Source organism: Asterias amurensis, chromosome 6 (genome assembly GCF_032118995.1).
Source record: "Asterias amurensis chromosome 6, ASM3211899v1".
Lineage (NCBI taxonomy): Eukaryota > Metazoa > Echinodermata > Asteroidea > Forcipulatida > Asteriidae > Asterias > Asterias amurensis.
Genome location: NC_092653.1, coordinates 24,027,149 through 24,039,901, shown reverse-complemented (window position 1 = coordinate 24,039,901; position 12,753 = coordinate 24,027,149). Strand labels below are relative to the sequence as shown.

At 40.2% G+C, this 12,753-nt stretch overlaps 2 long non-coding RNA genes and 1 pseudogene across 2 annotated transcripts; 1 reads left to right on the top strand and 2 right to left on the bottom strand.

Annotated features, from left to right (window-relative positions):
• Positions 1-837: 837 nt before the first annotated feature.
• On the bottom strand, positions 838-7,710 carry LOC139938940 (uncharacterized). The gene is made up of 3 exons (XR_011786241.1): positions 7,608-7,710; positions 7,308-7,411; positions 838-6,597 (listed from the first exon to the last, which is right to left on the bottom strand). It is a non-coding gene; the product is annotated as an uncharacterized lncRNA (long non-coding RNA).
• Positions 7,711-8,492: 782 nt separating this feature from the next.
• On the bottom strand, positions 8,493-9,335 carry LOC139938941 (uncharacterized). Its single transcript, XR_011786242.1, has 3 exons — positions 9,233-9,335; positions 8,952-9,100; positions 8,493-8,588 (listed from the first exon to the last, which is right to left on the bottom strand). It is a non-coding gene; the product is annotated as an uncharacterized lncRNA (long non-coding RNA).
• LOC139938939 (uncharacterized) lies at positions 9,333-12,547 on the top strand (annotated as a pseudogene).
• The last annotated feature ends 206 nt before the right edge of the window (positions 12,548-12,753 follow it).

The window sequence follows — 12,753 nt, the reverse complement described above, 5'->3', positions numbered from 1 at the left end:
CCTTACCCTAAACAGCTCATCAGCCAGCCTTCATCAGGACCCTCAGTCAATCTATCCTAGTGACCAGTCCTTACCCACCAAGACCCTAACCCCATATACCCTGGTCCTTCAGCAGCCCAACCCAGTGACTGCCATCCAGCCCTCCACCAGCAACCCAACCCAAGTGACTGCCATGTAACCCTCCAGTCCCCTCAGCAGCCCAGCTCTACTGACTGCCTTTTAGCACTCCACCACCTCAGCCTCGAAAAATCTGAGCCAGCAAGGCCCTTGGTCAACCCTCAGATCAGCTAGAAATCCAAGGCTCGAGCAAGGCAAAACTTTTCGTGAGAAATTTGTGAAAAATTTTCTAAGTCCAAATGCGGCAAATTCATCACTCCAAAAACCGTTAGATTTTCATAACAGCTCGTAGCACAGCGGTGAAGGCCAGAGACTACGGAGCGGAAGGTCCCCGGTTCAAGCCCTACCCATTTTTACTAGAATTTAAAAAAATTCTTTATTTTAATGGTAAAAAGGTCCCGGAGAGGATTTGAACCCACCCGGCTCACAGCCCCAGGATTCTGGGGGCTGTGAGCTAGCCCGCTGCGCTACGGCGGCTCTTGAAAAAAATCGCTCGGAACTAATATTTAAACCTTAGAATGGGTGGGTCAAAAAAAAAAGAAAAAAAAAGGGGGGGAAAAAGATAGACAAATGAACTTTGACCTCAGATGTAAATGAAGCAAATAAGTAAAACAAATTCTGTAAATTTCATGCAGTGTTTACATGCCTTTTTTTTTTATTTTCAACGTTATACAAAATAACACACTTTAAACTGACTTAAATAATACATCGTTACGGGAATGGTAGTATACCATTTAAAAGCACTAATTAACAAATACATGTGTTTCTATACAAACGAAACTTTTAATTCCATGTACTTCTTGTAAATTAAAGGTTTAAACTAAAAATGTATACCAAACAAACTGATCAGTTCAAAAAGCTTCAAGGTTTTAATTCGGGCAGAACCATAGTATGGCAGTACTATACCTTTGCCATAGAGTTATATATAAGAACTAGAGGGCGCAATGGTGAAGCTTCTTGCACAAACGCGACGAGACCGCAAGGAGAACCGCGCGCCATTCTGTACGCGCGTTGAATATGAAGTACACGTTGGAGTTTGTGTTTATTTAACGCTGATGCGATGCTGTTTTGTCATCTTACAAAATTGCCGCACAAACACATGCTATGCGATGCATGTTTTGTCAACTTGGAAAATGGCCGCCTGCGCGCATGCGGGGTTGCGTATATAGGCCAGTGCGCCCTCTAGTTCTAATGTATAACTCTATGACCTTTGCCAATTTACAGACAAAATTAAACTTAAATAGAATTATCACTATAATCTCTCAGTCTAACAGTTCATCAGGTGCGTTTTGCGGTACCACCATGTGTAAATTGCTTTTGAGTAGCGTTGGTAAATAAAAGAAAAAGTGATTTACTAAGTTGTACCCAACTTTCTCTCATTAATTTGAAGAAAATTAAACTGGGTTGCCAAAATTTGTGTAAGTTTCAGTTGGTTTCAACTTCAAAAACCCATATAATGTTTATGCTCTCTTTAGCAAAAAAACTCAGATTGAACAAACAGTGCCCTCTATTGCCAGACAATATGTAACCAACCACTTTTTATTACACTTCGTATCAAATCCAGTTTGAGAAACAAAATTCATGTAGTAAAATGAACAATCATGTAAACACTTTATTTTGTAAAAGTAATATCAATACCATACATGCATAAATACAAACACACTTATTTTTAGGCAATTTTGTCTAAACTTTAACCATATGCGATTAGCGAAAGATGGATATTTGCGGAGATGTTACCAGTACTTTGCAAATTCAGCAACTGGTTTGTATACCAAAGCAATGACTAGAATACCAGGGTGAACAAAATTGATGAAAGTGACATTTCGCTCTTTTTTATTTCAGCATGGTGTTCATCACAAGAGAGTTACCATTTTCTTTGGAGGGGAGAGGTTACCAGCACTTCACCCTCAACCAGCAAATTCAGCAACTGGTGTAGAGATAGGTCTTTTAAAAGGTAGAACATGAACTTGCTCAATATTTGTTAGCTGTACTCCTTTGTTGTTCAGAGAGCAACTTATTTATTGTTACTTAATAGTATGCTAAATGTGGGACACCATTTTGGAGGGGAGAGGTTACCAGCACTTCACCCTCAACCAGCAAATTCAGCAACTGGTATAATGATAGGTCTTTAAAAAGGTAGAACGTGAACTTGCTCATTATTTGTTAGCTGTGCTCCTTTGTTGTTCAGAGAGCAACTTATTTATTTGTTACTTTAGAGTATGCTAAATGTGGGACACCATTTTGGAGGGGAGAGGTTACCAGCACTTCACCCTCAACCAGCAAATTCAGCAACTGGTATATAGAAAGGTCTTTAAAAAGTTAGAACATGAACTTGCTCATTATTTGTTAGCTGTGCTCCTTTGTTGTTCAGAGAGCAACTTATTAATTGTTTTAATTTAGAGTATGCTAAATGTGGGACACCATTTTGGAGGGGAGAGGTTACCAGCACTTCACCCTCAACCAGCAAATTCAGCAACTGGTGTATTTAGAAATATTGAAGAAATGATTTTAAAGTTCAATATAAGCATCGTTATTATAGAGACGATTACTCAGGGAAGAGGTTACCCCCATCCTTAAAAAGTAAACTCGGCAACTGTTAATTTTAAATAAAAATCCCAAGAATATGCAATTTAACTTTATTTCAGTATGAATAATGCAGTAGAGCATCTTATTTCAATGGGATTATGTTACAAACACTCACTCTTAATTGGCCAAATCACAACTTGTTTTAACTTTACAGCAATTTATGAAATCTACATACAATCAAAGGCAAGCAAAATGGAAGATTTTAATTTGTTGATTTTTTATTTCAGATCATTTTCAAATTAGGGAGGGGAGAGGTTACCAGCACTTCACCCTCAACCAGCAAATTCAGCAACTGGTGTAGGTAGGTCAATAACTTTGTAAACTTGATTAAAGCTGAAAATGATGAACATGCATAATGAAGAGTCTTTTTTGTTGAACCATTGTTCAATGCTCATAGATGCACTTGCTTATTAAAAAGCTGTGTATAACTTGTGCAGGCTACCTTTAAAACTTGTAAACATCATTTATAACTATAACATATATAATAATTTAAATCAGCTTTTAATTCATGGGTGTCATTTGGACACCGAGGGGAGAGGTTACCAGCACATCACCCTCAGCCAAGATCCTCAGCATCTGGCTTGATCTACAGTTTGAAATCAAACTTTTGGGTTTTACAATGATCTCTACAAAAGAAAAGTTCCCCCAAAGAAACATGTATAGGGCATTCATGTCCTTTAATGATTCAGTTAATTTATGTTTAAGAGGGGAGAGGTTACCAGCATACCACCTTCTGCCAAGATCCTTAGCATCTGGCTTGACCTAGAGTTTATATCAAAGTCTGGGTTATACTGGCAAAGATTTCTACAAAAAGTATCCCAGAGAAATAGAACACAGATAACATTCCCTTAAATGTATCACATTTCAAGTTTAAGAGGGGACAGGTTGCCAGCACTTCACCCTCAGCCAAGATCCTCAGCATCTGGCTGCGCCTCGAGTTTGAAATCAAACTCTGGGCTTCTACAATGATTTGTACCAAGAAATGTTGCCCAAAGAATGTTAGGATAAATATTACCATTCATTCCCTTTCATCATTTCAAAATTTATGTTTCAGAGGGGAGAGGTTTCCAGCACTTCACCCTCAGCCAAGATCCTCAGCATCTGGCTTGGCCTAGAGTTGTATACAAACATCTTGGTTTTCACATTAGAAAAAAACCCAAAAACATTTGTCCAAAGACGATTATAAGACAAAGACAAGTATCCCCTTAAATGTTTCTCAATTGAAGTTTGAGAGGGGAGAGGTTACCAGCACATCACCCTCAGCCAAGATCCTCAGCATCTGGCTTTTACTAAATAATATCAAACCCTGGGTACATGCAAATATCAAATAAAAAAATGTTTCCCAAAAGAATAAAACAAAGATGAACAATACCTTAGGCCCTAAATGTTTCAAATTTCAAGTTTAAGAGGGGAGAGGTTGCCAGCACATCACCCTCAGCCAAGATCCTCAGCATCTGGCTTATAACATTGAGTGTTTGTACACACAGTAACAGTTTCAAACACTGAAGTATGGTACACATTATGTACGTAATTCAATCTAAATAACACCCTCTACAAAAGTACACCTTTCATAAAGCTACTTTTTTATGTTTCTGATTTAAGAACTTGCAGAGCAGGGGCACAACTCCTAGCATTTTAAGATTTTAACTACCCTCATATTATATACATTTGGTAAGGTTTGTGGTAAAACACCATGTAAACGAGTTGGGGTGGTTCTGAAAAGAGCCGTTGCTGGTTTCAACTCGATGTTTCGATCAGTATGCTCTCAATGTCTTTTGGAGAAAGCTGCACTCTGATGCTGCATGCTGCTAAGTACTGACGATGCGGATAAGCGTGGTGTTGCACCAAGGCGGGATATGGAGCTCGGTGATGCAGGACAACTGGATCCTACTCAGGATCCTGGGAGTTGTGTGTGTGGAGTGTGTACTCACTGATGAACTGTGTCAGTAGGAACCTGCACAGGGGTCAGTGAGGGTGTGGGGCCTAGGGGGACTGAGGGTATAGATGACCCAAATCAGTCTAAATGGTGGGTGACAGGAGGAGACTAAAGGGAGGGGGTACCTAGGGAGTGACCGTGGATATAGGAGATCCATTGGTCGGGAGAAGGGGTAGAGATGTCACTGATGTGGAAGCTGACGCCTTGAAGTACGAAGCCTAGTATAGAGGACTGAGGGTATAGACGACCCAAAGCAGTCTAAATGGTGGGTGACAGGAGGAGGCTAAAGGGAGGGAGGGGTACCTAGGGAGTGACCGTGGATATAGGAGATCCATTGGTCGGGAGTCGGTGTAGAGATGTCACTGATGTTGAAGCTGAATCTTGAAGTACAACGCCTAGGGGACTGAGGGTATAGACGACCCAAAGCAGTCTTAATAATGGGTGACAGGAGGAGACTAAAGGGAGGGGGTACCTATAAGGAGTGACCGTGGATATAGGAGATCCATTGGTCGGGAGAAGGTGTAGAGATGTCACTGATGTTGAAGCTGAATCTTGAAGTACGACGCCTAGGGGACTGAGGGTATAGACGACCCAAAGCAGTCTAAATAATGGGTGACAGGAGGAGACTAAAGGGAGGGGGGTACCTATAAGGAGTGACCGTGGATATAGGAGATCCATTGGTCGGGAGAAGGTGTAGAGATGTCACTGATATGGAAGCTTTCGCCTTGAGGTTCGGTGTCGTGTTTGTGGATCTCGATGGCGACTCTGATACAACTCGGGTGCCATGCCTTGATAGGAGTGTTGATTTCTGCTGCTTCCCAGTCACCTTGGTGGTCTGTAATGTGTGAGTGTTTGAGGATGGCTGATTTCTCGAAGCCTCCCCGTGCTCGGTGTTCTTAAATAAACTCCCATATACATCATTTAGGATGTGTTCATCCAGTGTAAGATGTAGCTCTCCTCATGTAGACGCCATTCATTTCTATTTCATGCAGTTATGGTCCATGTTGAGCCTGCATAAACCCTGATGTCATTTCTCCTCTGTCTACCTCTTTTCCTGATCCTTGGTTGCCAATCCATTAATGTTGTTGTCCATCTTTTGACATTTTTGGGGGGCAGTGTGTCCAGCCCAACTCCATTTAGCTTGTTTTATGGTCCTTTTGTACTTATACCCTCATATACTGAAACAATTGTGAGCTAAAGTATAAACTTTAGGTATAAATTAAACTACACTACATAGAAACTGTAGAATATGTACAAGTATAGAGTTCATTTCTGTAAGTTCTCACTTTCAGTTCTTGTACTTGATTGCAGCTGTCGGTCTTGCAGCTATCGGTCAGTGTCGCGATGCCTCGATTGAATGAAACGACACGTCCAACGAATCAACCACAGCTCGTCTGCTCAGAACTATAAGGTCATTAGTGCAAATTGTATGGGTTTGATAATATACCCCTCTATATTTTGGAGCTTCTGGTTATAATAGAGTTAGTTGATCAAATTAGTCTTCAAAGTCCTTTTTTTTGCTAAAAGAACAACCATTTTCTAAGTAAAACATTTATTTATTGATTTTGATTAATTTCTTTCAAATGTGTTGATTTGTTTTCATTTAAAAACCTTTTTATCATTACCAGTTTGAAATTGCAGTTAAATGGCCTTATAGCATTGAGCTGACGAGTTGATTCAGGTTGTATAGGTTTAACCATTATCATTAAATTGCGATTGTCCGAAAGAAGTTGGCTATGATCACAGTTGATAACCCTTGATAAAGTTGTTCAGTACAAACAGTTTTTTTCGTTGATGTCTAGTTGTTCCTTTTTCTGTATTGTCTTTGCTTGCATGGTTTGATGGTGTTCGTGGTGTTCAGGTCTCCTTGTCTTTGCTTGCTTCATAGCTTTGTGGTGTCACTCTTGAGGCCCTTATTTCAAATGAGTCATATCGATGATCGACATGTAGTCCTCTATCTGTATGGAAACACAATACAAACAACTGTCAACTTTTTATCGTGTGAATCTGTTGAGCCTTATACTACAATAAAATGCAGTTGTTCGGATTTCATGCAAGCATTTCACGGTTGACAAACTATTATTTTCAGTTAAATTCTTGCATGTTATTTGACAAACCCCTATAGAGACATGGCACCACAGGAACAGAACTTAGAGCTGGGGGGGAGCTGGTGCCCCTAAGTTCCCTCCATTTGAAATTGGATATCTGGACTTTTTAAGTTTCCCAGAACACAATGTTACAATTCATTTATGTAGGAGTTGTACAAATCACACCGAGACAGTGTTATTGTTTTCACCGTCCTTGTCAGGTTATCTTCTAAATAGAAATGACATTAAGAGAGCACCAAAAAGAAGCTTGTTTAAGAAAACTGCAAATCCAAACTACATTCCTGGCCAAAATTCTTGGCCACCCATTCCTAACAGTACATAAAACCATTCCATGTACACTTCCCACTGACAATAATCATCTCTTCCCCGTCCGCAGTCCCCCCGCTCAATGTTGATTTGAATGCAGAAGACCGTGCAATCAGAACCAACATTGAAAGGGGGCAGGGGGGCCCAACAAGATATGGCTGGGATTGCCCCTAAAGGGTCACACACCCATGTAGTTTCATGGCTTCATGACACTGTCATGTCTATTAAAAAAGTTACACATTGTATGAACTCACCTTAGTGTTTATGTCAGCTGAAATTTCTCATCTTGGTAGGTGCAGTAAATGTATATCTAGTTCTCATACATGTTTCCCGTCATGTTTTCAGTTGAAGTGTCCTCCTGAAATGTCAAACATTTCATGGATATCTTTAACACCAGATTTGACAATGTTGGATAATAACAGTCCAATTAACAACGCCAACGCCAACGACAACGACATCAACAACGACAACGACAATGACAACAACAACAACAACAAACAACAGCCACAGCAACAGCGTAATGTCTATTAAGAAAGTTACATATATGAACTCACCTCAGTGTTTATGTCTGCTGAAATTTCTCGTCTTGCTAGGTGCAGTAAATGTATATCTAGTTCTCATACACAATTCCCGTCATGTTTTCAGTTGAAGTGTCCTCCTGAAATGACAAATATTTCAAGGATATCTTTAATACCAGATTTGACAATGTTGGATAATAACAGTCCAATTAACAACGCCAACGCCAACGACAACGACATCAACAACGACAACGACAATGACAACAACAACAAACAACAGCCACAGCAACAGCGTCATGTCTATTAAGAAAGTTACATATATGAACTCACCTCAGTGTTTATGTCTGCTGAAATTTCTCATCTTGCTAGGTGCAGTAAATGTATATCTAGTTCTCATACATGTTTCCCGTCATGTTTTCAGTTGAAGTGTCCTCCTGAAATGTCAAACATTTCAAGGATATCTTTAACACCAGATTTGACAATGTTGGATAATAACAGCCCAATTAACAACGCCAACGCCAACGCCAACGACAACGACAACGACATCAACAACGGCAACGACAATGGCAACAACAACAAAAAACAGCCACAACAGCGTCATGTCTATTAAGAAAGTTACATATATGAACTCACCTCAGTGTTTATGTCTGCTGAAATTTCTCATCTTGCTAGGTGCAGTAAATGTTTATCTAGTTCTCATACACAATTCCCGTCATGTTTTCAGTTGAAGTGTCCTCCTGAAATGTCAAATATATCAATGATATCTTTAACACAAGATTTGACAATGTTAGATAATAACACTCCAATTAACAACAACAACGCCAACGACAATGCCAACGACATTGACAATGACAATGACAATGACAATGACAACAACAAACAACAGTGTCATGTCTATTACATATATGAACTCACCTCATACAGTGTCAGCTGAAATTTCTCATCTTGCTAGGTGCAGTTAATGTACATCTAGTTCTCATACATGTTTCCCTTCATGTTTTCAGTTGTAGAGTCCTCCTGAAATGTCAAATATTTCAATTATATCTTAACACCAGATTTGATAATGTTGGATAATAATAGTCCAGTTAACAACAAGGAATAAAAAAAAACAACCAACAACAACGGCAGCAAACATTTTTCATGGCCATGATACAGCAGAAAACTTACTGTGCCTGTATAAAACTTATTAAACAAAACCTGACAGAGTTCTATTGAAAAACCAACACAATTGGCTTTTTGGTTCACTTCCTAACAGGTGTACAATTGTTTTTGTGTAATTTAAAAGTCTTTGACAAATGAGATGACATGCAGGTAAAAAAACAGTTGCCCAAAAAATGTTTCAATCATTTCTGTGTAAATTTATCTGCAAGGTCAACTCACCTGATTGTTGGGTATAAAAGTTCAAGAGGTGCTGCTTATGTAGATCAAGTACTGGATCCTTGTCTGTCATCGAACTTCTCTGCAAGTTTGAGGTATTGCAGCACGCATTAAATCAGTCCACCATCTAGGATCCCATCCTCTGACAGTATCTGCATAGAATCACAATATCACAATTATATATGGGTCACACTTTGTCAGTTCAGCTATCATTGTAACTACTCTACTCTGCACATTTTTTATTTTCATTTGGTAAAAACCACTCTTAATAATAATCACTGTACCTGATGGGAACTGATGGGAATTTCATTCTGTCTTTCAAGCTTCTTCTGCTTTGTATATGTAGATCTACTATCCATGAAAGATACACCCATCAGCGCCTCACCATGCCGTCTTGTCTCAGGCTCAACCGTGAGCGCCGTGCCTTCCTGTCTCTGGACTCATTCATCAGCGCCTCACTGTGCCGTCTGTCTCCAGGCTCATCCATCAGTGCTTCACCATGCCATCTTGTCTCAGACTCAACCGTGAGCGCCTCGCCGTCCCGTCCCGTCTCTGGGCTCATGCATCAGCGCCTCACTGTGCCGTCTGTCTCCAGGCTCATCCATCAGTGCTTCACCGTGCCGTCTTGTCTAAGACTCAACTGTGATCGCTCGCCGTGCCGTCCTGTCTCTGGGCTCATTCATCAGCGCCTCACTGTGCCGTCTGTCTCCAGGCTCGTCCATCAGTGCCTTACCGTGCCGTCTCTGGGCTCGCCAATCTTTTCTGCAGGCTCAATACAGAAAAAGGTGTGTACTTTAAATTTTGAACATCTGCATGGAATCACATTACAGCAGAATGATCTGGCGACACACTGTATTATAATTTAAGCTTATACTTAAACAATATTCTAACATCCCAACTCTGCATTCACATGTCTACTACTTGTGTTTACAACAGAGACAGCATTTAAGTTCTGCACAATATTCGCAGCAAAGTCAACAAGACATATTTTCGGTCTCATGGCATTTTTTCAGCACTAAGATTCAAAGTAAAAATGAAAAAACATTTGTTATCATCAGTGACTCATAATCTCTTAACTTACAACTCCAAACATTTTACATGTATCTGTTTCCTTCTCTGTAAAAGATTATTAAACAAAAGCTTAGTTTTTACTTCACATGAATTGCAAAAGGACAACAAATTTCCCTGCATTAGTATTGGAAATTATACTCATAATAAAATCATCTCAATATTAAAATTGAACATACCCCACTGTGACACCTTGACACTACAATGCTCTCATTCCAAATCCATACTAGTCGGATGAGGGATGCTCGTTGAGTTTTTCCAAATAGGGCCAGCGGAAAGGTGTATGTTGTTGAGTACTGCCTGCCAAGTATCTGAAAAAGAAAAACTTCTGCACCAATTGTTAAACTTTGTTCATCAAACTCTTACTTACATTTGCAACAAATTTGACAAGGGTTTCAACAAATGTTAGGTTTTGATGTTTATAAGAATAGGTTGCTATCTTGATGGCCTTGCTCTACACACAGGTTTGTTTGTGAACTTGAAAACTAACTGGTAGAGTAAACCAATAAACAACTCTAGAAATGTGTTGATTCTCAACAACTGTGACATGACAATATAATCAAAACAATTCTGATAAAGACATCAGTAAAATATTAAACCCAAAAGGAGCATGGGGTTGAACATTTAATTGACCTGGTTCTTTGTGTCTGTTCAGTATTTGGTGCAAATCTTGGCTCCACTAAGCGAGGCTGTGAAGTCATGCATATGGGGGGATTCGGTAATAATCTTGAACTGTGCGAATGTTGAGTGTCCTGTAGTCCCCACTGGGGCACTAATTTCCTGAGGTCTTATTTAGAACCATGTATAACGTTGATGCCAAATTGCTGATGGAGAGGCGGACTGTCCGGAGCTGCAACATAAGTTCAAATTAATGTTTTCTGTTGTTGAGTCTACTCGGAGACAAGGAGCACAGGCTGATGATGTAGCTAGGTCACTTTGTTTCTGTGTTGTGCGTTAAATCATGTTTGACTGCGTCTTCCTCCTATGAAGTTTGTGACTTGATTTGACTTCAGTGCTTAGGACAAGGTGTCTGGCCTCCTTGGATAACCATCTCAAAACCAGTCTGTTAGTCGCTGGTTGCTCTGCTGCAGCAAGTGGAATTTGGGCATATGCTTGGACTTGATCCTTCCAGTGCATTGGCGGGCATCCTTGAAGGTTGTGTAATGGTCAGAAACTCAGCCAGTAGTGAAAGGTTGGAGTAAATTTGAGTAGAGATGGAACTACATGTAACTTTATGTGACTTTGATGCATCAAGGCGTCGGTTATGTTGCATGTCGACCATCAGGTTGAAAGGTCTCAGGAAATCAGGGCCTAGGATGGGTTGCTGAATTTAAACACCCATTGAGAACTATGCCTCACAAACCTATGAGAAATTTCTCACCAAAAGTTGCAGAAATTGCAAATCATGTCTTAGGGATGAATAATTCCGAGAAGTGAATAGAGCTAACTTCTGCTCCACTGTCGCTCAAAAAATGACACTTAATGAGACAGACTAAGATTAGGTGACTGCTTTTAGGCAGCAGAACTTATCATCTGCTAGTTGGTCACTGTTCAAAGAGCTATGCTAGGGAAGCTGAGATGTGCAATGTAACATCTGTACATTTGGTAGCATGTACAACTCTGCTGGATTGTTCTTCTTATAAAAGGTATGAAGAATGAAGCATTTACATTCCAAACATTCATCCCTGATCAGGAGCAATGGCAGGCATACATTCTTATTGCTGAACAGATCTGCGACATCTTAATCCTGTTTGATATCATTTTCTTTGTTTTCCGCTTCTAGTGTGGATACATGTACAAACAGGTGTCCAGGAATCTTCCACACTGTTGTTCTTATGATGCGTCAGCTTCAGTTGCCACATGCTTTTGATGGTGTCTCTCTACCAATATCTCCTACAGCGGTGTATGATATTAACTGGTGAGTGAACACTCTTCCTTACTTTTCCTGCTTATTCTTGGCTCATGGTCTCTCTTCATTGTCTGAACCATGGGCCTTCTACAGATTGGTAGCAGGCCTACTCTAAAGTTAGAGGGCATCTTTGATCTGCTTGTCTTTGAAAGACCATTTCTTTAAGTTCAGTCAATGTGTTAGCTTTGACGTCTCTGAAAGAACGAAGCATTGACTTGAAACTTTACTACTTGACATGAAGTTTTGTCCTCTACTTGAAGAAAACATTTGTTATGAGAGATCACCTAACATCAAAAGTCCGGATGGACACTTCATGGTGAGGGCTCCACTTTCAAATTTGGGCTACCGACCAAAGTCAGCTGCTACCAGGGCACATTGTCACCTACTCTTGGTGCTGAAACAGGGTTACCCCCTTCACACTCCGCAATGGTGTAGACATGGGTAATCCTCTAGAAGCCTGGCTGGTAGAGCAGAATGAAATAACTTCCCAACTTTTGACGAAGCATTTATGGTTAAGTGCATTGCAAGAGGGTACAAGTGTCATGACTGGGATTTAAATCCAAACTCTGCTGCTGAGATAACACAAGAGCTTGGGTCCAGTGAACTAGACTGCTCAACCACATGACACGCCTGTCAATTATAGTTTCCGTGTGCATGAAAAGAGTACAATCAATGGCGCAAGCAATATCTTTTGCTTAGTCTTTTATTTCTAGCTTGGCACGGTAGCCTCTGGTAAAGAAGAACTTGCACATCTCATCCATTCCTGCAGCGCACCCTGCTTTGCCAGCCAGTTTGTCTTTCGAAGCAAACCCCTTTTACCCCTATTTT